General features: G+C 40.0%; 1 protein-coding gene across 1 annotated transcript in view; it reads left to right on the top strand.

Annotated features, from left to right (window-relative positions):
- LOC146863603 (uncharacterized) overlaps window positions 1-25,306 on the top strand; it is a 286,828-nt gene that overhangs the window by 206,227 nt on the left and 55,295 nt on the right. The window lies entirely within an intron of this gene.

Below are 25,306 nucleotides of genomic sequence, written 5' to 3'. Positions count from 1 at the left end.
TGTTTTTACAACACACACACACTAATCTCAGTATCAATAAAGCAACAATTATACAAGACAGAGGAAACAATATTCTACCTATAATAGTACTACCTATTTTTGCAATAAAATTTTAACAGCTATCATCTTATTAGCTATTTTAGTCCACAAACTCTCAGCTTCAAGTGGTACTAACTCTTCATGCAAATCAGTAATATTTTTGATATAGACCTTCAGGTCTTTACTTTCGTCAGGAATGTAAGTGCAACAATGTTGAACTTTCAGCATTCCACAGACTCCACCCTCCTTGGCCAATAGAATATCAAGGGCAAGTCGATTTTGCATAGACATGGCACGTACGGCACTTAATTCCGTATTTACCAAAAGAAACCCTTCTGCGGTATTTGTCGATAAACGATCAACCACTGTGGACAATTTCCAAATTCCATAAGCATTTAAAGAAATTCCCACTGCTGGAATCAAAACCCCAAAAATGTCACCCACAATTTCAGACCAAGTTTCTCTCTTAAAACGCATTAGTAAGTTAATATGTTCTACATCTCTTATCTTATCTATATGAAAAATCTTCGGAAAAACTAGGCCCACATAACACGTGCCATACCAATGGTCAGGCAACTTGTAATAAGCCTTGTTCCCACAAACATAGTACACTCCTGGAAAAATTGTATCTTCTCCACCTCTGAAACCCCAACCTGTTGCAATGAAGTATGTATCATGGCATTCACTAGTTCCAACAAAATATGTATCATATTGGGATTTCCTCCTTGTAATTAGGGCTCCCGGTTTTATGGTATTTATTTTTTTGCCATTTCCGTCTGTATTTATCCATATTTATTTTTTTCAAATTTTATCTGTATTTATCCATATTTACTTATCGTTTTGTGGAAAAATGAAGCGGAAATTAGTATATTTCCACATTTATTTAACTGGTAAATATGCACTCATACTTGAATGCCTACCATGTTTCAATGCTGTAAACACCTGCAAAAGACAAATCAATGAACTTAAAAGGAAATATGCACATTTCAGATTCAACCTTGTGCATATCTACTTCTGTTACAGCCTCTTTATTAAAATTCCTTTCTTTTTTAGCCCCCTAACCTATCAATCCACTCAGCCATAGACCTGGCAGTCATGGCAGACAATATTTAGAATTACTCAAAAAGCAACCCAATTTCCGTTTTTATCCACATTTAAAAATAAATACAGACAAGAAAATAAATGTTTTCTGTCTGTATTTATCTGTAAAAATCAGTAAAAACGGAAAACTGGGAGCCCTACTTGTAATGCAAAGTTTACCCTTCTGCGGTGTATCTAGAGCTAAAGTTGGACTAACCCCATTTCTCAACTCTTTTCCCATCTCAATGTCCCAAATTGTCTCACTCACTTTATATTTCCCTGCTTTCTCATGCATGTTCAATCTCCTTTCTTCTACCATATCCAGGAAAGCTCTCTCCTCTTCTTTCAGACTGCAAGTTAAATTATTCTTAAAAATATAATCTAATGTTAATCCTTTTTCTTCAATAAAAATCTCACCAAAAGTGTTAGCTTCTTTAGCTGGATTCAGCTCTTTGTTCATCGGCAAGTGCCCAAAAATACTATCTCTGTTAGACATCTTATAATCTACTTTCCCTAACAAATAGAAAACACTACTTAAAATACTACAAGAAATACCATATGTTGCTGGCAAATGGTGATAAGTAACACCCTCTGAAACGGATGCAGGTAATTGCATACAAACGTAGCAATCCCTCACTTCCATTGTTTTCACATATTCATATAACAACTTTGAAAAAACATTACTAGAAAAATTATTAATTGACCTATCTTTGTGTATGTAAGTATTACTCATTCTAATTGGAATTACTTTTTGTGAATTCTTCTCTACATTTGTCATATTCTCTGTGTTCATCTCAAATTCAACTTTAAAAGTAACTAATAAAATTAAAACACCCCATAGAAGCATTAATAATCCAGTACAGCAGCAGCACATCCTACACCACCTTTTAAAGAAGGCACATCTATTTTGATTATTCTCTATGTTAGCCATATTACTATTTTGCTTTAACCTCTACTACTCCACTACTGAAATTAGAACTTTTCAAATTCTTCAATGTTGTTTCAAACTCTTCAGTTTCTCCAAAAGATCTTTTCGTTCACTCAGTCCAAGTGAATCCTTCTTTTATTCAGTTTGGATATTTATCGTTTTTCACTCCAATTTCTTCAACATCAAATTGTATTAGATCTCCAATATCACAATCCCCAGTCTCTGACTCTTCTCCAATGTCAGTCAAGAGTACTTTCAGGATTTCACCAGTATCTTCTTCAACCACTTTTTTCAAGAACACTTCCGGATTATCTTGAGTCACTGTTTCTTCTTTTCCTTTTTCAGACAGTGTCACATAAGACGATTCCGGTGATCTGTACTTTTGGTTGGGTCTTCTTACTCTTTTTATTTCTACTGGTTCTTTTGATTTACTTGATTCTTCTCCTTCAGTTTTTGAAGTTTGACTCGATACTTCATTCACTTGTTCAGCTTTCGATGTATTTGCTCTTATTATCCTGTATCTCAGTCTCTTAACTCGGTTGTTAGGCCATTGATCTCCTTTCACAACCTTTCTCGGTTTCACTTCTTTCTCACACTTTTCTTCAATCCAAGTTCTCTTTCTCAGAACTCGACCTTCTGTTTGTTCATTCTCATCATCCAATTCTGTCTCAAGTGCCTTCTGTTTTCGTTTTACAGCAGTTTTCTTTTTCTCCACAGATTTTTTCACCACTATTTGAGACTTCCCTACTTCTCTCCCTCCTCGGGTCTCCGACACGCAATCTTCTTGCTGTCTACTTATCCCTTCACCTAGCTCCTCATGAATGTTCCCTACACCTCCTCGGGGGTCTTCCGCAATCTGTCCCTCTCTATCTTCTTCTGACCCTGCTTTTTCAAGTATAATCTCAAGTGGTTCTTCAATCTCCTCCTCTTCTGATTCAGGAGTATTCTCTGTGTGATTTCTCTTTTCTTTTCTTTTTCCTCCACTGCTACTTGAAACTTCAGGCTCTTTTACAGAATCCGATCTTCTCTCTGATACTCGCAGTGATTCTCTTGAAGCTCTCTCTGCTTCTTTTCTCACTGATTCTGTATCTTCAGTATCTTCATCATCACTGGAATCTGACTCTTCAAAATACTCTTCACTAGTCCCTTCTTTTGGATTTGGAACTCTCAGAGTATGACTTGCATGTACCCAGTGCTTCACTCCAGCACACTTTACTGCAGTCGTCGTAGTCAGAATAACTTGTCTCGGCCTTCCCCACCTTGGAATCAAGCAATTTCTTCTTCTGTGAACTTTAATCCTCACCCAGTCTCCTGGACTCAGATCATGGGCTTGCTTCTTCTCAAGTGTGGTAGCTTCTTCTCCAACCTGGTGAAACACAGAATGAACTGCGTCAGCCAGGCCTTTACAGTAATCCAAAATCATGTCATCAGTTATTGTCACCAATTTATTGACAGGCACGAATGCATGGCGCATTGCACGTCCCATGATTATCTCATGCGGGCTCAAACCTGTAGTTCTATCTGGAGTAGATCTCATAGTCATCAGAACTAGAGGCAAAACGTCTGGCCATTTCATACCAGTGGCTAAGCACATTTTTCCAATTCTATTCTTAATTGTGCCATTGATCTGCTCAACCACACCAGAAGCCTCTGGTCGGTATGCACAATGTAGCTTCTGCTGTATTTTCAATGCTTCACAAATCAAACCCATAAGCTCATTTTGAAAGTGTCCACCTCTGTCAGACTCAACTGTAACTGGAAACCCGTACCTAGGAATCAATTCCCTCAACAGTAACTTTGCCACTGTTAATCCATCATTTCTTCTAGTCGGGTAAGCTTCCACCCACCTTGAAAACAAACAGACTACCACTAGAACATACCTTAGTCTGTTTACCTGGGGCATTTCAATGAAATCAATCTGCATTCTTGTAAAAGGACCTCCTTCTCTGCCTATTGTCCCTAGACTCACCACTGTCTTTTTCCCAGTGTTAAATTGCTGACAAATTAAACACCTTTGACAGATGCTCTCTGCAATTGTCCTGAACTTTGCATTGTACCAGGTCTGTTTGAACGACCTGACCATCGCGTCCCTCCCCAAATGTCCCTGGCCATGATACATCCTTGCCATTGACGACAAGATGGAGTTCGGCATTACTGGTCTGCCATCTCTGTAGACCCAAACATGGTCTGTTTCTCTTGGAGCACATCCTGCTTTAATCCAATCTTTTTTCTCTTCCTCTCCTGCCTCATCCTGTAACTGCTTCACTTCATCCCATGTCTCTAAAACATTAGTAAACATCACAGAGAGAAAAGACATTTCCCCCTCTCTGTCCCGATTAATGGACTGATTTGTTTTTGCACAATATTGTGCAACATCGTTTGCATATCTGTTTCCGACCGTTATGAAATCCTCCCCCTGACCATGGGCAGTACATTTTACAACTGCCAATTCCTTAGGCAGCTGTATCGCCTCAAGCAATTTACCAATCATTTCAGCATTCTTTATTGTAGTTCCACCCGATGTCAAGAAACCTCTTTGTAGCCAAAGCTGGCCAAAGTCATGCACAACTCCAAATCCGTACTGACTATCAGTCATCACAGTTGTCCTCAAATCTTTTCCAATTTCACAAGCTTTTGTCAATGCCACCAATTCAGCAACTTGCGCAGATTTCACTCCTTTCAACGGTGATGCTTCCATGACCTCTGAAACTTTGCACACCGCATATGCTGCACATAGCACACCATTATCATTTCTCAGGCATGATCCATCCACAAACAACACATGGTCATTTTCAGGTAAAGGAAGATCCCTTATGTCTGGTCTCGGTTTTGTACAGTACTCAAGCACATCCAAACAATCATGATCATCTTCCATTTTCACACCTACATTTTCAATATCCGGCAAGAGTGTTGCTGGATTCACATTCACACATCTCTCAAGAGTCACATTTGATGCTCCCAGAATCACCTTTTCATATTTAGTCAAACGACTATGTGACATGTACTGAGTTCTGCTTCTTGTCAAGAGAATTGCCACATTGTGAGGTACGAATACCCTTACAGGATATCCCATTATGATTCCCTCACTTTGTTCCAGGCTTCTGCATGTTACAGCCACAGATTTTAGACAACCTGGTAAACCCACAGCTACAGGGTCAAGTGTCGATGAGAAGAACGCAATAGGCCTTCTCAGTAATCCATGCTTCTGAATTAACACTGAAAGTGCACATCCATTCCTCTCACTGCAGTACAATTCAAATTCCTTTTCATAATCAGGCATACCCAAAGCTGGAGCCTCACACATTCTATTTTTGAGCTCTTCAAATGCTGCCATTTGTTCTGCATCCAGATTCAATGGATCTGTCATCTCACTTTTTGTCAATTTAATCAGTGGCTTCGCAATCAGCGAAAAATTAATTATCCACTGACGACAATATCCCACCATACCCAGGAACATTCTCACTTCCCTCTGGGTTTTTGGAGCTTTCATTTCTCTGATTATTCTGATCCTGTCATTGGTCACTTTTCTCAGACCTTTTTCAATATTGTGTCCAAGATAATGCACTTCTTTCTTGCAAAATTGCAATTTGGCTGGAGATACCTTTAACCCTCCATCTGCCAGATGATTCAGTAAAGCTATGGTATCCACTTCACAAGCTTCACGTGTCTTTGATGCCACCAATAGGTCATCAATATATTGTACTAGCACTGAACTCTCGGGCATGATCAAACTTTCCAACGATTTTTTCAATAACTGATTGAATATCGAAGGACTCTCCGTATACCCCTGTGGGATACAACACCATGCTAAAATACGCTGGCCAAACCTAAATGCAAAAATTGGCTGGCTATCATGATGCAATGGAATTGAAAAGAACGCATGAAACAAATCAATCACTGTATACCACTCAGCATCATGTGGAATTTGATACAGAATCACTGATGGATTTGGCACAATAGGACAACATGCCACCACAATTTGATTAATTTTTCTCAAATCCTGTACAATCCTAAATTTCCCATTGGGCTTTTTTAGTCCCATTATCGGTGAATTACATGGACTACTCAGTAGTTCTCTCAGGACTCCTTGCTGAATCATTTTCTCAATTATAGGAGTTATCCCTTCAATTATTTCTGGTGTCATTTTGTACTGAGGAATGTTAGGATATGTGATTCCCTCTTTTACTGCAATTTTCACTGGATCTACATTATTCATCAATCCCACATCCTCTCCTGTAAAATCCCACACTGCCCTTTTCACTGTATCTCTTAGTTCTCAAGGCAAATCCTCCGGATCAAACACAGCAAATGCACCAATTAACTCACTTTCTCTATTTTCTAGAGTCATTCGGTACAAAACATCCTCATCTGGTGTCTCAAAAGCTATTCCATCCGGGGTACAAAAAATTGTACAGTTCATTTTACACAACAAGTCCCTACCTAACAGGTTCACTGGACTCGTGTCACAGACAATAAATCTGTGCATGTCTGAAAATTTCCCTATCTGTACTCTTACTGGTTCAGTAAGACGTGTTCTGATTTGTGTATTGGCTACACCAACTACTTGGATTGCTTCATCCGAGAGAGGAAGATTTCTAACATCTGTTGACCTGACAGTTGATCTTGTCGCACCTGTGTCTACCAAAAAAGTAACACTCTCCTCATTTATTTTCCCATCCACAAATGGTCCTGCCTGGTCTATTTCTAGAGTTGCACCAAGTATGCACTCTTCCTCCTCTCTTCGGCACCGTCAATAATCACCCTCAGACTCACTCCCTTCACTCTTTAACAAGTACTGTTGTACTTTGTTAGAACGTTTTGGTTTGTTTACCTGCTCATCATTGTAGAATCCTGAATCCTGATTATACTTTTGTAACCCTCTATTCTGCGGCAAGGGCGGTTTTGGCTCTTGATTCTGCTGTCTCACAACTTTCTGTTGTTGCTGTTGATTATTCCCTTCATTCTGCACCTGTTGATTTAAGGATTTATTATCATTATTCACTAATGGTGGATTAGGACATTCCGACCTCCAGTGCCCCAATTGGCCACAGTTGTGACAAGGGAACTTTTTCTTTGCTTCTTCCAGACTTCCTTTCCCTTTCCCTGCAAATCTAGGTCTATTCCCTACGTTATTTCCTGGATTATTCGCTTGTTCCACTAACTGTGCTTCTTGTCTTTCCGCAACTTTCACTTGTGCCCACATTGCTTTCTCTTTCAGCTTTCTTTGTTTTGCTTCGATTTCATCACTGAAGTATTATGCATGCCTCAAAATCTCATCTACTTTCTTACTCTGCCAATCCACTGTGTGTTCACGAATTCTCTCACCAATTTCAGGTCTTAGGCCATATACAAACCTGTATACAAAATGACTCAAATCTTTGTCACCCAGGTGTTCATCTCCACTGAATTGTTTAAATGCCAGTATCAGCCTTTCGTAAAAAGCATGAACTGATTCTTTTGCTTCCTGATGTGTTCGATCTATCTTAACCCAGTCTGTCTCTTTTGGAGGTACTTTACCTTTCAGGTATACCATCACCTGATCATACTTTCTCATTACCTCTGGATCTGGTGCCCCTGTTCTTGGATCTCCTGGATATTCCTCAGTAGGCCAACTCACAACTATTTTACACTCAGTCCACAAGTCTGCTGGAACAATTATATCAAACAGACTATTCAGGTCAACCCACAGCACTTTTGACAATTTCACGAACCTATCTACCTGCCTATACCACTCGATGGGCTTTTCTCTCAATCGAGGGAAATCATTCGTAAATGATAAAATATCCTGTCTAGTCCATGGAACATGTACATATCCTCCTCCAGGTATTTCTCTCATGGGATAATTATTCACTGGTTTCTCCTTTTCTCTCACTGGAAATGCTGAATAAGTCGTTCTATCCTCAGATTCCTCTCTTTTCTTATACCACCTATCCTTCCACTTTTCTACATCACCCCATCTTCGCAATAATGCCACCATTTCTTTAATCTGTCCTGTTCTACCAGTAGCATTCAAATTTTCTATATCCTTCTCTGTAAAATCCATCCTGTAGGTTTTTTGTAAAGCTTTCACTTTATCAATATCAACTCCCTGTTCATTTGCTATTGCTCTTAACCTGTCATGTGTATTCCTTGCTCTCCATGTTATGTTTTTGCACATGAACATTAGCTCACCATCATGATGACTCTTCAGGATTTCTGTTGGAACTGTCCCTGTAACAAGCTCTTCTAATTCTACACGCAATTTAACCACATCAATTGCTTGTGAGTCTTTATCCTTTTTCTGAAGAACTTTCATCCAATCATTCAAATCATCAACTGTTATTTCAGCAGTTTTTCTCACTGGAACCACTCTCTTTGCGGTTCTAGAATTGGCATCCCTGAACAACTAGGTTCACTAGCATCCAGTATTTCACTACATATATCATGTCTAGATCGTCTCAGGTCACTTCTCTCTGTTCTTTTACCCAAGTCTCCTGAAGGACCAACTGAATTTGTCAAATTATTCCCAACATATGGAACCACCAGTCCATTTTCACCTGTCCTCTGTTTATCAAACACAGGAATAACCGGACCTATAGTTACAGGCACCGTAACAGCTTCCAAATTCTTCGTTAACTCCCTAATTTTCTCAGTCAGCTCTGTTGTTGTTTTGGCTAATTGTCTGGCATTTTCATCACTACCTCGATTCTCTCTCTCTCTGAAAGAATTACTACCTCTAGATTCAGGTGTCACCTTTTCTGTCTCAATAGTACAAACTGTATCTCTTATCGGAGAAACAACTGGTGTACTCTCATCTGGTTCTGGTCTATATGGAGGTGGTCTCTTGTAAATCATGTCATTCAAGACCTCATCCTCATACTCTCCATATCTTCTCATATCTGACCCAGGAACCCTTTCTGCTCCTCCTTCAACTGTTCTCATCGGATATAATCCTTCTGACATACTAGCATCTCGCCACCTTTTCATTCGATCATGATGAGTTTCACGATCATGTCTTCTCCCAAACATGTATCTGTACTGACCTCCAGATCTTTGTCTTTCTCGGTCATGTACTTCTTCTTCCCATTCCACTAAAGCCTCAAACTGCGTAGGTCTTGGTTTCGGGTCCAGACATAACATCTTTTCCCGTAGATTTCTCAACACGGCCAGATTAAATGAACCATGTTCTGGAAATGCTAAAACACCATCTTATTTAGTATACCTAACCCAATTCTCCAACCATATACAGGTATGAAACCCATATCTTGCAGCCATGAAGGATGCAGGTGTTTTCGTTGGAGGTAGCAACTCACCCTCTCTTGTTTTAACATCTTTATCCTTGCTAAACCACTTTTTAATCTTTCCAAAGAACGTTTTCTTCTTTTCCTCTTCTTGGTAATACATTTTAGCGCTTACCAAAACTCTCTACTCTTTTTCCGTATTATAAATATACAATACGAATTTTCAACCAATAGCAGCGCGACTCACACTAACGCACCAATCCTGGAGCGTCTACGTCACTAAACAGCTCTTCCAATCCTTGCGCGACTCACAGTAACGCACCAATCCTAGCGCGAACCCTATTCTGATCCACTATCCAATCAGAGCGCGGTCTTTCTGACGTCAACAGTCGCTGCAGTCGCTTGTCTCCTGTTTTCTGTCACTCGTCTACCCCTCCTTTACAAAATCTCCTCAGTAGACTTCGTATCACAAATTCTACAAATCTATTAGTTACAACATAAAAACATCTCCATTGTCTGCTTCGCTAACCACAGAATAGTAAAAAGAGAGTCTATTTCTCAAGAATCAACAAACTTTCATACATCTCCTAACTGTTTCCCCTAGGACTTATCCAAAGAGTCTTACAGTCAATAAATGTATATGCATCCACGCACATTCATACAAGAAAAATATAGTACATACACACAGAATCCTGCTTCCCGAGAACAGCGTACAATCTGTCCTGCTACAGAATTATAACATACATCAACTAAGCAACTTCTCCTTGCCCAGTTCTTCAAACAAGCTCAGGAAATACCTATTACTCCTCCCGCGATAAGCTTTAACGGAAATCCTTACGGATCCCTGGGACTTAAGACCAGAGTTTCACAGATAACCTTCACTATCATACACACTCCTTATATACCAGAAATATATTCTAATAGTAACATACAATAATGTCACTGATTCCGAACCCAGACAATGTGACGCGCAACTTCAATTGTCACACGTTATTATTCCTTACAATTCCGTTTTTCCCGAGAGCAGCATATACTTCCCTCTGCTCTACTACGAAACTGCTACCAGCTTCCAAGTTCCAGAAGCACTACATATAACTCAACATTACGAATCCAACATATAGTATTAGTACATATACCAATATCAATCAATAATCATTAATCAATAAGCTAATGTACAAGCATCTTATCAGATCAAGACAATCATCAAAACCATCCTCTGCTACCAGGAAATTGATAGAGATCTGGGTATCTAAAATATTCCCACTACCATGGAAAGAGTAATCTCACAGTTACACGCACATACATTCATCATACACTAGGGCCCATTTCACTAACATACGTTCAAATACTCTACCAGCAACAAACCTGTGGGAAGGAAACCTCCTAATCACCCAGCATCTATATCGAGGTCGATAAGACCTGGTTTTGTGACTGTCCTAACACAATCTATACAACATATACAATAATGATCAAAAATATAAACCCAATAATTGACAAGAAAGAATATCCAACACCATGTTTAAAATTATATTGCTTTATCTAAAATTAGTCAAAGTAAATCAATCAGAGTAAATCATTTTCTCATAGTTACCTATTCTAACTAAGTGTCAGAACGGGTCAGGACAAGTCTCTCGGTAAAGGGAGCTATACCGAAAGTCTTTCCAAGCATACAATAAGCTTATTGTTATAACAAAGAAGGAGTACTATGAGACGCGTATTAATAACGCCACCAATATACAGAGAGAGACCTTTCAAATACTGAAAGAGTTAAGTAAGAAAGAGGAAAAGACTGATACCCAGATTGATTGCGACACCTTTCAAGGATATTTCTTGGGTAAGGTAGCGACCATCTTGACTGAGATTAAGAAGAACAACCCAGTCTCTCATGTCAAACAACCTCCCCTCCCAGACTCTCCCTCTTCTAACTTTACTGACTTTCCCCACATTGACCTTAGTATTTTGAGGAAACTAGTAGCGTCTACTAAATCCGGCTCCCCTGCGGACCCCTGCCCGCCTGACACCCTTCGGATGGCAATACCGCTTCTAGAAGACCAGATCTTAGATCTTTTAAACACCTCATTAGCCACTGGACTTCTGCCATCCACCTTTAAAGAGGCATGTGTCAGACCCTTGATAAAAAAACCGGGAGCCGACCCATCTAGCCTGAAGAATTATAGGCCAATTTCCCAGCTGCCATTCCTGTCAAAGGTACTGGAACAACATGTACTTAAGTCCTTGTCAGCCTTCCTGGAATGTCACCATCTTCTCCATGACCGGCAAGCAGGTTTCCGCGCACACCATAGCACGGAGCTAGTAATGCTGTCGGTACTGGATGAGCTAAGATGCATGGCTGACAGTAAAAAGCCATGCGCGCTGATATTATTAGATCTTTCAGCAGCGTTTGATACTGTCAGCCATGCACTGCTCTTGGATAGGCTGGCCGGGTTCGGGATAGGGGGACAGGCTCTAAAATGGCTCACAGCCTTTTTGACAGGAAGGACGCAGAGGATCCAATTGGCAGACCAGGTCTCAGAGGTGGGCAGGTTAGTTTGTGGGGTTCCGCAGGGGTCAGCGCTTTCGCCACTCCTATTCAACCTCTACTTGCAACCACTGGTAGAGTCGCTGGCAAAGATGAAGTGCAAAGTATTTAACTATGCCGACGATACTCAGCTACTGCTGAGCATCGACAACACTTCATCGGCACAATCAGGGGCTAAACACATCCTACGTTTCACAGTGAACTGGATGTCGTCTAATCTGTTGAAAATCAATCCGGATAAAACGGAAGTCCTGGTTGTTTCAACTGCTGTGTCCCCTTGGAGCGATCTATACTGGCCCCAAGAGCTAGGCCCTGCCCCAAAATCATGCCCCAATGTCAAGAGTCTTGGGATGAAAATCGATCAAGATCTCTCAATGGCTAATCAAGTTTCTGCTGTAGTTGGCTGCTGCACTAACTTAATCAGGCAACTACGCAAACTCGCCCCCCTGCTCTCGAGAAATATGCTGCAAACTATTGTGTCAGCCACAATAGTGTCTAGAATCGACTATGGAAATGCGCTGTACCTCGGCCTTCCGAAGTATTCCATCAGCCGTCTCCAGGTCATTCTAAACGACGCAGCACGCCTGGTCTTTGGAGTTTCAAGGAGGACCCATGCCTCCCCCCTGCTCCATCGATTACATTGGCTACCCATGCTGCAGAGAGTGGAGTTCAAAAGCATGTGTATTTGCCACAAAGCATTACACGGACAGGCGCCAGCCTATATAAAGGAAAGGCTCGAGCTCCACGAACCAAAACGCACCTTGCGATCATCGGGTTCCTTCTTATTGTCTCAACCACGCTTTAAGCTAACAACCAAAGGAGGTAGATCGTTCTCAGTGCAGGCCCCTATCAACTGGAATAAGCTGCCAGAGGCTCTTCGTAGAGAGCCCAATCTCCTCCGCTTTCGGAAGGCTTTGAAGACTCTACTCTTCAAGAACGCGTTCCCACTTCAATAATGAACTGCTAGACCCGCCACCTTCTATCTCTCCCATCTTTGTTCTGTACTTGGTCAGTAGCGCTTTGAGACCTGTCGGTGAGTTGGCGCGATACAAAACCCAGATACAAATACAAATACAAGTCTCTCAAGACGAAGTCCCTTCAGCATCGATCCTCAGCAACGCAGATTCACGCGGCAAAGGCAAATGGCAAGTGCAAAAAAAAAACCCTCCCTAGGCTAGCATTTTTATAGTAAAAGTTACAAAGGAATAACACATAAAGTTGGCAATATCCGCTGAATCACTGAGCAGAGCGAGAAGGAAGGGATGTAACATTGCTACATCTGAAAATCTCCGCTCAGGAAAAGTTCACAAAATATAAAACTACGGAACAGGAACCAAGAAACCAATAAAGTATCTAAATAGTTCCATCTCTCCTCAGCAATCGAGCCACAGTTCATAAGTTTTCTCCAAGGCTCCTTTGTTTCCCAAGGCTGCCAAGGACGTTCCATTTCTTTTGGAGATCCTCCAAAACTGCTGCTGTCCTCATGGAAAATTTCTCAGGCAAGGACTATGGTCAGTTGACTTCAGGACCATTTCCAGCAGAGGTCTCCCTCATCTTAGTTTTCACAGAATAAATCACAGCCAGGCTTCAAAATTCAGCCATCTTTACACAGGCCTCCATAGGCCACAATAGACCATCTTAATTAAAGAGACAAAATAAACGTTACTACAGCATAGTGATTAAACAATGTTAACCCCACTAATACCCTTATGTGTATGTATTTATCTAGCTCTTGCGACATAAAAAAGCATTAATTCGAAAAGCGTTTTGTGCTCAAAAATAAACAGCACACAGCAACGTTTAAACATGAAAACACGCACATTATGGTTAATTCAGCACATTTACGCACACTCATGTGTAATTCTTTTTTTTCGTTTTCGTTTGTTAAAACAAACGGATTGATTAATATAAACACACTCACACAAGACAAATAATTAATTATTAATTATTAATAGGTTAATACGACGAATAGACATGCTAGAGCTTCAAAAAAAAAACCTGAATTTTCAAACTGAAAACTCCGCTCCAGCAATCCCCCCTTTGGTGATTTTATCACCAAATAAACCCAAAAAAAAAATTAGTGAAAATTTAGTCCCATTTTAGGAGAAATCGGAAATGTCTTTTCCCCTTACACAACATTACACACCAGTCACTCTTTCATCATCCCTCTTAGTCTCCAAATAAACACTCTCCCTCAATTCCTCCAATTCAATTTCTTGCGGTTCTCTTTTCAACCTTTTGTTTTTCTTTTCTTTATTCACTTTCTTTTTCCATCCCCTGTTTTTACAACACACACACACTAATCTCAGTATCAATAAAGCAACAATTATACAAGACAGAGGAAACAATATTCTACCTATAAAAGTACTACCTATTTTTGCAATAAAATCTTTAACAGCTATCATCTTATTAGCTATTTTAGTCCACAAACTCTCAGCTTCAAGTGGTACTAACTCTTCATGCAAATCAGTAATATTTTTGATATAGACCTTCAGGTCTTTACTTTCGTCAGGAATGTAAGTGCAACAATGTTGAACTTTCAGCATTCCACAGACTCCACCCTCCTTGGCCAATAGAATATCAAGGGCAAGTCGATTTTGCATAGACATGGCACGTACGGCACTTAATTCCGTATTTACCAAAAGAAACCCTCCTGCGGTATTTGTCGATAAACGATCAACCACTGTGGACAATTTCCGAATTCCATAAGCATTTAAAGAAATTCCCACTGCTGGAATCAAAACCCCAAAAATGTCACCCACAATTTCAGACCAAGTTTCTCTCTTAAAACGCATTAGTAAGTTAATATGTTCTACATCTCTTATCTTATCTATATGAAAAATCTTCGGAAAAACTAGGCCCACATAACACGTGCCATACCAATGGTCAGGCAACTTGTAATAAGCCTTGTTCCCACAAACATAGTACACTCCTGGAAAAATTGTATCTTCTCCACCTCTGAAACCCCAACCTGTTGCAATGAAGTATGTATCATGGCATTCACTAGTTCCAACAAAATATGTATCATATTGGGATTTCCTCCTTGTAATGCAAAGTTTACCCTTCTGCGGTGTATCTAGAGCTAAAGTTGGACTAACCCCATTTCTCAACTCTTTTCCCATCTCAATGTCCCAAATTGTCTCACTCACTTTATATTTCCCTGCTTTCTCATGCATGTTCAATCTCCTTTCTTCTACCATATCCAGGAAAGCTCTCTCCTCTTCTTTCAGACTGCAAGTTAAATTATTCTTAAAAATATAATCTAATGTTAATCCTTTTTCTTCAATAAAAATCTCACCAAAAGTGTTAGCTTCTTTAGCTGGATTCAGCTCTTTGTTCATCGGCAAGTGCCCAAAAATACTATCTCTGTTAGACATCTTATAATCTACTTTCCCTAACAAATAGAAAACACTACTTAAAATACTACAAGAAATACCATATGTTGCTGGCAAATGGTGATAAGTAACACCCTCTGAAACGGATGCAGGTAATTGCATACAAACGTAGCAATCCCTCACTTCCATTGTTTTCACATATTCATATAACAACTTTGAAAAAACATTACTAGAAAAATTATTAATTGACCTATCTTTGTGTATGTAAGTATTACTCATTCTAATTGGAATTACTTTTTGTGAATTCTTCTCTACATTTGTCATATTCTCTGTGTTCATCTCAAATTCAACTTTAAAAGTAACTAATAAAATTAAAACACCCCATAGAAGCATTAATAATCCAGTACAGCAGCAGCACATCCTACACCACCTTTTAAAGAAGGCACATCTATTTTGATTATTCTCTATGTTAGCCATATTACTATTTTGCTTTAACCTCTACTACTCCACTACTGAAATTAGAACTTTTCAAATTCTTCAATGTTGTTTCAAACTCTTGAGTTTCTCCAAAAGATCTTTTCGTTCACTCAGTCCAAGTGAATCCTTCTTTTATTCAGTTTGGATATTTATCGTTTTTCACTCCAATTTCTTCAACATCAAATTGTATTAGATCTCCAATATCACAATCCCCAGTCTCTGACTCTTCTCCAATGTCAGTCAAGAGTACTTTCAGGATTTCACCAGTATCTTCTTCAACCACTTTTCTCAAGATCACTTCCGGATTATCTTGAGTCACTGTTTCTTCTATTCCTTTTTCAGACAGTGTCACATAAGACCATTCCGGTGATCTGTACTTTTGGTTGGGTCTTCTTACTCTTTTTATTTCTACTGGTTCTTTTGATTTCCTTGATTCTTCTCCTTCAGTTTTTGAAGTTTGACTCGATACTTCATTCACTTGTTCAGCTTTCGATGTATTTGCTCTTATTATCCTGTATCTCAGTCTCTTAACTCGGTTGTTAGGCCATCGATCTCCTTTCACAACCTTTCTTGGTTTCACTTCTTTCTCACTCTTTTCTTCAATCCAAGTTCTCTTTCTCAGAACTCGACCTTCTGTTTGTTCATTCTCATCATCCAATTCTGTCTCAAGTGCCTTCTGTTTTCGTTTTACAGCAGTTTTCTTTTTCTCCACAGATTTTTTCACCACTATTTGAGACTTCCCTACTTCTCTCCCTCCTCGGGTCTCCGACACGCAATCTTCTTGCTGTCTACTTATCCCTTCACCTAGCTCCTCATGAATGTTCCCTACACCTCCTCGGGGGTCTTCCGCAATCTGTCCCTCTCTATCTTCTTCTGACCCTGCTTTTTCAAGTATAATCTCAAGTGGTTCTTCAATCTCCTCCTCTTCTGATTCAGGAGTATTCTCTGTGTGATTTCTCTTTTCTTTTCTTTTTCCTCCACTGCTACTTGAAACTTCAGGCTCTTTTACAGAATCCGATCTTCTCTCTGATACTCGCAGTGATTCTCTTGAAGCTCTCTCTGCTTCTTTTCTCACTGATTCTGTATCTTCAGTATCTTCATCATCACTGGAATCTGACTCTTCAAAATACTCTTCACCAGTCCCTTCTTTTGGATTTGGAACTCTCAGAGTATGACTTGCCTGTACCCAGTGCTTCACTCCAGCACACTTTACTGCAGTCGTCGTAGTCAGAATAACTTGTCTCGGCCTTCCCCACCGTGGAATCAAGCAATTTCTTCTTCTGTGAACTTTAATCCTCACCCAGTCTCCTGGACTCAGATCATGGGCTTGCTTCTTCTAAAGTGTGGTAGCTTCTTCTCCAACCTGGTGAAACACTGAATGAACTGCGTCAGCCAGGCCTTTACAGTAATCCAAAATCATGTCATCAGTTATTGTCACCAATTTATTGACAGGCACGAATGCATGGCGCATTGCACGTCCCATGATTATCTCATGCGGGCTCAAACCTGTAGTTCTATCTGGAGTAGATCTCATAGTCATCAGAACTAGAGGCAAAACGTCTGGCCATTTCATACCAGTGGCTAAGCACATTTTTCCAATTCTATTCTTAATTGTGCCATTGATCTGCTCAACCACACCAGAAGCCTCTGGTCAGTATGCACAATGTAGCTTCTGCTGTATTTTCAATGCTTCACAAATCAAACCCATAAGCTCATTTTGAAAGTGTCCACCTCTGTCAGACTCAACTGTAACTGGAAACCCGTACCTAGGAATCAATTCCCTCAACAGTAACTTTGCCACTGTTAATCCATCATTTCTTCTAGTCGGGTAAGCTTCCACCCACCTTGAAAACAAACAGACTACCACTAGAACATACCTTAGTCTGTTTACCTGGGGCATTTCAATGAAATCAATCTGCATTCTTGTAAAAGGACCTCCTTCTCTGCCTATTGTCCCTAGACTCACCACTGTCTTTTTCCCAGTGTTAAATTGCTGACAAATTAAACACCTTTGACAGATGCTCTCTGCAATTGTCCTGAACTTTGCATTGTACCAGATCTGTTTGAACGACCTGACCATCGCGTCCCTCCCCAAATGTCCCTGGCCATGATACATCCTTGCCATTGACGACAAGATGGAGTTCGGCATTACTGGTCTGCCATCTCTGTAGACCCAAACATGGTCTGTTTCTCTTGGAGCACATCCTGCTTTAATCCAATCTTTTTTCTCTTCCTCTCCTGCCTCATCCTGTAACTGCTTCACTTCATCCCATGTCTCTAAAACATTAGTAAACATCACAGAGAGAAAAGACATTTCCCCCTCTCTGTCCCGATTAATGGACTGATTTGTTTTTGCACAATATTGTGCAACATCGTTTGCATATCTGTTTCCGACCGTTATGAAATCCTCCCCCTGACCATGGGCAGCACATTTTACAACTGCCAATTCCTTAGGCAGCTGTATCGCCTCAAGCAATTTACCAATCATTTCAGCATTCTTTATTGGAGTTCCACCCGATGTCAAGAAACCTCTTTGTAGCCAAAGCTGGCCAAAGTCATGCACAACTCCAAATCCGTACTGACTATCAGTCATCACAGTTGTCCTCAAATCTTTTCCAATTTCACAAGCTTTTGTCAATGCCACCAATTCAGCAACTTGCGCAGATTTCACTCCTTTCAACGGTGATGCTTCCATGACCTCTGAAACTTTGCACACCGCATATGCTGCACATAGCACACCATTATCATTTCTCAGGCATGATCCATCCACAAACAACACATGGTCATTTTCAGGTAAAGGAAGATCCCTTATGTCTGGTCTCGGTTTTGTACAGTACTCAAGCACATCCAAACAATCATGATCATCTTCCATTTTCACACCTACATTTTCAATATCCGGCAAGAGTGTTGCTGGATTCACATTCACACATCTCTCAAGAGTCACATTTGATGCTCCCAGAATCACCTTTTCATATTTAGTCAAACGACTATGTGACATGTACTGAGTTCTGCTTCTTGTCAAGAGAATTGCCACATTGTGAGGTACGAATACCCTTACAGGATATCCCATTATGATTCCCTCACTTTGTTCCAGGCTTCTGCATGTTGCAGCCACAGATTTTAGACAACCTGGTAAACCCACAGCTACAGGGTCAAGTGTCGATGAGAAGTACGCAATAGGCCTTCTCAGTAATCCATGCTTCTGAATTAACACTGAAAGTGCACATCCATTCCTCTCACTGCAGTACAATTCAAATTCCTTTTCATAATCAGGCATACCCAAAGCTGGAGCCTCACACATTCTATTTTTGAGCTCTTCAAATGCTGCCATTTGTTCTGCATCCAGATTCAATGGATCTGTCATCTCACTTTTTGTCAATTTAATCAGTGGCTTCGCAATCAGCGAAAAATTAATTATCCACTGACGACAATATCCCACCATACCCAGGAACATTCTCACTTCCCTCTGGGTTTTTGGAGCTTTCATTTCTCTGATTATTCTGATCCTGTCATTGGTCACTTTTCTCAGACCTTTTTCAATATTGTGTCCAAGATAATGCACTTCTTTCTTGCAAAATTGCAATTTGGCTGGAGATACCTTTAACCCTCCATCTGCCAGATGATTCAGTAAAGCTATGGTATCCACTTCACAAGCTTCACGTGTCTTTGATGCCACCAATAGGTCATCAATATATTGTACTAGCACTGAACTCTCGGGCATGATCAAACTTTCCAACAATTTTTTCAATAACTGATTGAATATCGAAGGACTCTCCGTATACCCCTGTGGGATACGACACCATGCTAAAATACGCTGGCCAAACCTAAATGCAAAAATTGGCTGGCTATCATGATGCAATGGAATTGAAAAGAACGCATGACACAAATCAATCACTGTATACCACTCAGCATCATGTGGAATTTGATACAGAATCACTGATGGATTTGGCACAATAGGACAACATGCCACCACAATTTGATTAATTTTTCTCAAATCCTGTACAATCCTAAATTTCCCATTGGGCTTTTTTAGTCCCATTATCGGTGAATTACATGGACTACTCAGTAGTTCTCTCAGGACTCCTTGCTGAATCATTTTCTCAATTATAGGAGTTATCCCTTCAATTATTTCTGGTGTCATTTTGTACTGAGGAATGTTAGGATATGTGATTCCCTCTTTTACTGCAATTTTCACTGGATCTACATTATTCATCAATCCCACATCCTCTCCTGTAAAATCCCACACTGCCCTTTTCACTGTATCTCTTAGTTCTCGAGGCAAATCCTCCGGATCAAACACAGCAAATGCACCAATTAACTCACTTTCTCTATTTTCTAGAGTCATTCGGTACAAAACATCCTCATCTGGTGTCTCAAAAGCTATTCCATCCGGTGTACAAAAAATTGTACAGTTCATTTTACACAACAAGTCCCTACCTAACAGGTTCACTGGACTCGTGTCACAGACAATAAATCTGTGCATGTCTGAAAATTTCCCTATCTGTACTCTTACTGGTTCAGTAAGACGTGTTCTGATTTGTGTATTGGCTACACCAACTACTTGGATTGCTTCATCCGAGAGAGGAAGATTTCTAACATCTGTTGACCTGACAGTTGATCTTGTCGCACCTGTGTCTACCAAAAAAGTAACACTCTCCTCATTTATTTTCCCATCCACAAATGGTCCTGCCTGGTCTATTTCTAGAGTTGCACCAAGTATGCACTCTTCCTCCTCTCTTCGGCACCGTCAATAATCACCCTCAGACTCACTCCCTTCACTCTTTAACAAGTACTGTTGTACTTTGTTAGAACGTTTTGGTTTGTTTACCTGCTCATCATTGTAGAATCCTGAATCCTGATTATACTTTTGTAACCCTCTATTCTGCGGCAAGGGCGGTTTTGGCTCTTGATTCTGCTGTCTCACAACTTTCTGTTGTTGCTGTTGATTATTCCCTTCATTCTGCACCTGTTGATTTAAGGATTTATTATCATTATTCACTAATGGTGGATTAGGACATTCCGACCTCCAGTGCCCCAATTGGCCACAGTTGTGACAAGGGAACTTTTTCTTTGCTTCTTCCAGACTTCCTTTCCCTTTCCCTGCAAATCTAGGTCTATTCCCTACGTTATTTCCTGGATTATTCGCTTGTTCCACTAACTGTGCTTCTTGTCTTTCCGCAACTTTCACTTGTGCCCACATTGCTTTCTCTTTCAGCTTTCTTTGTTTTGCTTCGATTTCATCACTGAAGTTTTTTGCATGCCTCAAAATCTCATCTACTTTCTTACTCTGCCAATCCACTGTGTGTTCACGAATTCTCTCACCAATTTCAGGTCTTAGGCCATATACAAACCTGCATACAAAATGACTCAAATCTTTGTCACCCAGGTGTTCATCTGCACTGAATTGTTTAAATGCCAGTATCAGCCTTTCGTAAAAAGCATGAACTGATTCTTTTGCTTCCTGTTGTGTTCGATCTATTTTAACCCACTCTGTCTCTTTTGCAGGAACTTTACTTTTCAGGTATACCATCACCTGATCATATTTTCTCATTACCTCTGGATCTGGTGCCCCTGTTCTTGGATCTCTTGGATATTCCTCAGTAGGCCAACTCACAACTATTTTACACTCAGTCCACAAGTCTGCTGGAACAATTATATCAAACAGACTATTCAGGTCAACCCACAGCACTTTTGACAATTTCACGAACCTATCTACCTGCCTATACCACTCGACGGGCTTTTCTCTCAATCGAGGGAAATCATTCGTAAATGATAAAATATCCTGTCTAGTCCATGGAACATGTACATATCCTCCTCCAGGTATTTCTCTCATGGGATAATTATTCACTGGTTTCTCCTTTTCTCTCACTGGAAATGCTGAATAAGTTGTTCTATCCTCAGATTCCTCTCTTTTCTTATACCACCTATCCTTCCACTTTTCTACATCACCCCATCTTCGCAATAATGCCACCATTTCTTTAATCTGTCCTGTTCTACCAGTAGCATTCAAATTTTCTATATCCTTCTCTGTAAAATCCATCCTGTAGGTTTTTTGTAAAGCTTTCACTTTATCAATATCAACTCCCTGTTCATTTGCTATCGCTCTTAACCTGTCATGTGTATTCCTTGCTCTCCATGTTATGTTTTTGCACATGAACATTAGCTCACCATCATGATGACTCTTCAGGATTTCTGTTGGCACTGTTCCTGTAACAAGCTCTTCTAATTCTACACGCAATTTAACCACATCAATTGCTTGTGAGTCTTTATCCTTTTCTGAAGAACTTTCATCCAATCATTCAAATCATCAACTGTTATTTCAGCAGTTTTTCTCACTGGAACCACTCTCTTTTGCGGTTCTAGAATTGGCATCCCTGAACAACTAGGTTCACTAGCATCCAGTATTTCACTACATATATCATGTCTAGATCGTCTCAGGTCACTTCTCTCTGTTCTTTTACCCAAGTCTCCTGAAGGACCAACTGAATTTGTCAAATTATTCCCAACATATGGAACCACCAGTCCATTTTCACCTGTCCTCTGTTTATCAAACACAGGAATAACCGGACCTATAGTTACAGGCACCGTAACAGCTTCCAAATTCTTCGTTAACTCCCCAATTTTCTCAGTCAGCTCTGTTGTAGTTCTGGCTAATTGTCTGGCATTTTCATCACTACCTCGATTCTCTCTCTCTCTGAAAGAATTACTACCTCTAGATTCAGGTGTCACCTTTTCTGTCTCAATAGTACAAACTGTATCTCTTATTGGAGAAACAACTGGTGTACTCTCATCTGGTTCTGGTCTATATGGAGGTGGTCTCTTGTAAATCATGTCATTCAAGACCTCATCCTCATACTCTCCATATCTTCTCATATCTGACCCAGGAACCCTTTCTGCTCCTCCTTCAACTGTTCTCATCGGATATAATCCTTCTGACATACTAGCATCTCGCCACCTTTTCATTCGATCATGATGAGTTTCACGATCATGTCTTCTCCCAAACATGTATCTGTACTGACCTCCAGATCTTTGTCTTTCTCGGTCATGTACTTCTTCTTCCCATTCCACTAAAGCCTCAAACTGCGTAGGTCTTGGTTTCGGGTCCAGACATAACATCTTTTCCCGTAGATTTCTCAACACGGCCAGATTAAATGAACCATGTTCTGGAAATGCTAAAACACCATCTTCTTTAGTATACCTAACCCAATTCTCCAACCATATACAGGTATGAAACCCATATCTTGCAGCCATGAAGGATGCAGGTGTTTTCGTTGGAGGTAGCAACTCACCCTCTCTTGTTTTAACATCTTTATCCTTGCTAAACCACTTTTTAATCTTTCCAAAGAACGTTTTCTTCTTTTCCTCTTCTTGGTAATACATTTTAGCGCTTACCAAAACTCTCTACTCTTTTTCCGTATTATAAATATACAATACGAATTTTCAACCAATAGCAGCGCGACTCACACTAACGCACCAATCCTGGAGCGTCTACGTCACTAAACAGCTCTTCCAATCCTTGCGCGACTCACAGTAACGCACCAATCCTAGCGCGAACCCTATTCTGATCCACTATCCAATCAGAGCGCGGTCTTTCTGACGTCAACAGTCGCTGCAGTCGCTTGTCTCCTGTTTTCTGTCACTCGTCTACCCCTCCTTTACAAAATCTCCTCAGTAGACTTCGTATCACAAATTCTACAAATCTATTAGTTACAACATAAAAACATCTCCATTGTCTGCTTCGCTAACCACAGAATAGTAAAAAGAGAGTCTATTTCTCAAGAATCAACAAACTTTCATACATCTCCTAACTGTTTCCCCTAGGACTTATCCAAAGAGTCTTACAGTCAATAAATGTATATGCATCCACGCACATTCATACAAGAAAAATATAGTACATACACACAGAATCCTGCTTCCCGAGAACAGCGTACAATCTGTCCTGCTACAGAATTATAACATACATCAACTAAGCAACTTCTCCTTGCCCAGTTCTTCAAACAAGCTCAGGAAATACCTATTACTCCTCCCGCGATAAGCTTTAACGGAAATCCTTACGGATCCCTGGGACTTAAGACCAGAGTTTCACAGATAACCTTCACTATCATACACACTCCTTATATACCAGAAATATATTCTAATAGTAACATACAATAATGTCACTGATTCCGAACCCAGACAATGTGACGCGCAACTTCAATTGTCACACGTTATTATTCCTTACAATTCCGTTTTTCCCGAGAGCAGCATATACTTCCCTCTGCTCTACTACGAAACTGCTACCAGCTTCCAAGTTCCAGAAGCACTACATATAACTCAACATTACGAATCCAACATATAGTATTAGTACATATACCAATATCAATCAATAATCATTAATCAATAAGCTAATGTACAAGCATCTTATCAGATCAAGACAATCATCAAAACCATCCTCTGCTACCAGGAAATTGATAGAGATCTGGGTATCTAAAATATTCCCACTACCATGGATAGAGTAATCTCACAGTTACACGCACATACATTCATCATACACTAGGGCCCATTTCACTAACATACGTTCAAATACTCTACCAGCAACAAACCTGTGGGAAGGAAACCTCCTAATCACCCAGCATCTATATCGAGGTCGATAAGACCTGGTTTTGTGACTGTCCTAACACAATCTATACAACATATACAATAATGATCAAAAATATAAACCCAATAATTGACAAGAAAGAATATCCAACACCATGTTTAAAATTATATTGCTTTATCTAAAATTAGTCAAAGTAAATCAATCAGAGTAAATCATTTTCTCATAGTTACCTATTCTAACTAAGTGTCAGAACGGGTCAGGACAAGTCTCTCGGTGAAGTCTCTCAAGACGAAGTCCCTTCAGCATCGATCCTCAGCAACGCAGATTCACGCGGCAAAGGCAAATGGCAAGTGCAAAAAAAAACCCTCCCTAGGCTAACATTTTTATAGTAAAAGTTACAAAGGAATAACACATAAAGTTGGCAATATCCGCTGAATCACTGAGCAGAGCGAGAAGGAAGGGATGTAACATTGCTACATCTGAAAATCTCCGCTCAGGAAAAGTTCACAAAATATAAAACTACGGAACAGGAACCAAGAAACCAATAAAGTATCTAAATAGTTCCATCTCTCCTCAGCAATCGAGCCACAGTTCATAAGTTTTCTCCAAGGCTCCTTTGTTTCCCAAGGCTGCCAAGGACGTTCCATTTCTTTTGGAGATCCTCCAAAACTGCTGCTGTCCTCATGGAAAATTTCTCAGGCAAGGACTATGGTCAGTTGACTTCAGGACCATTTCCAGCAGAGGTCTCCCTCGTCTTAGTTTTCACAGAATAAATCACAGCCAGGCTTCAAAATTCAGCCATCTTTACACAGGCCTCCATAGGCCACAATAGACCATCTTAATTAAAGAGACAAAATAAACGTTACTACAGCATAGTGATTAAACAATGTTAACCCCACTAATACCCTTATGTGTATGTATTTATCTAGCTCTTGCGACATAAAAAAGCATTAATTCGAAAAGCGTTTTGTGCTCAAAAATAAACAGCACACAGCAACGTTTAAACATGAAAACACGCACATTATGGTTAATTCAGCACATTTACGCACACTCATGTGTAATTCTTTTTTTTCGTTTTCGTTTGTTAAAACAAACGGATTGATTAATATA

This window comes from Triturus cristatus, chromosome 2_1 (assembly GCF_964204655.1).
Source record: "Triturus cristatus chromosome 2_1, aTriCri1.1, whole genome shotgun sequence".
Lineage (NCBI taxonomy): Eukaryota > Metazoa > Chordata > Amphibia > Caudata > Salamandridae > Triturus > Triturus cristatus.
Note: the sequence above shows the minus strand (reverse complement) of the source record. Positions and strands in the feature narration are given on the sequence as shown.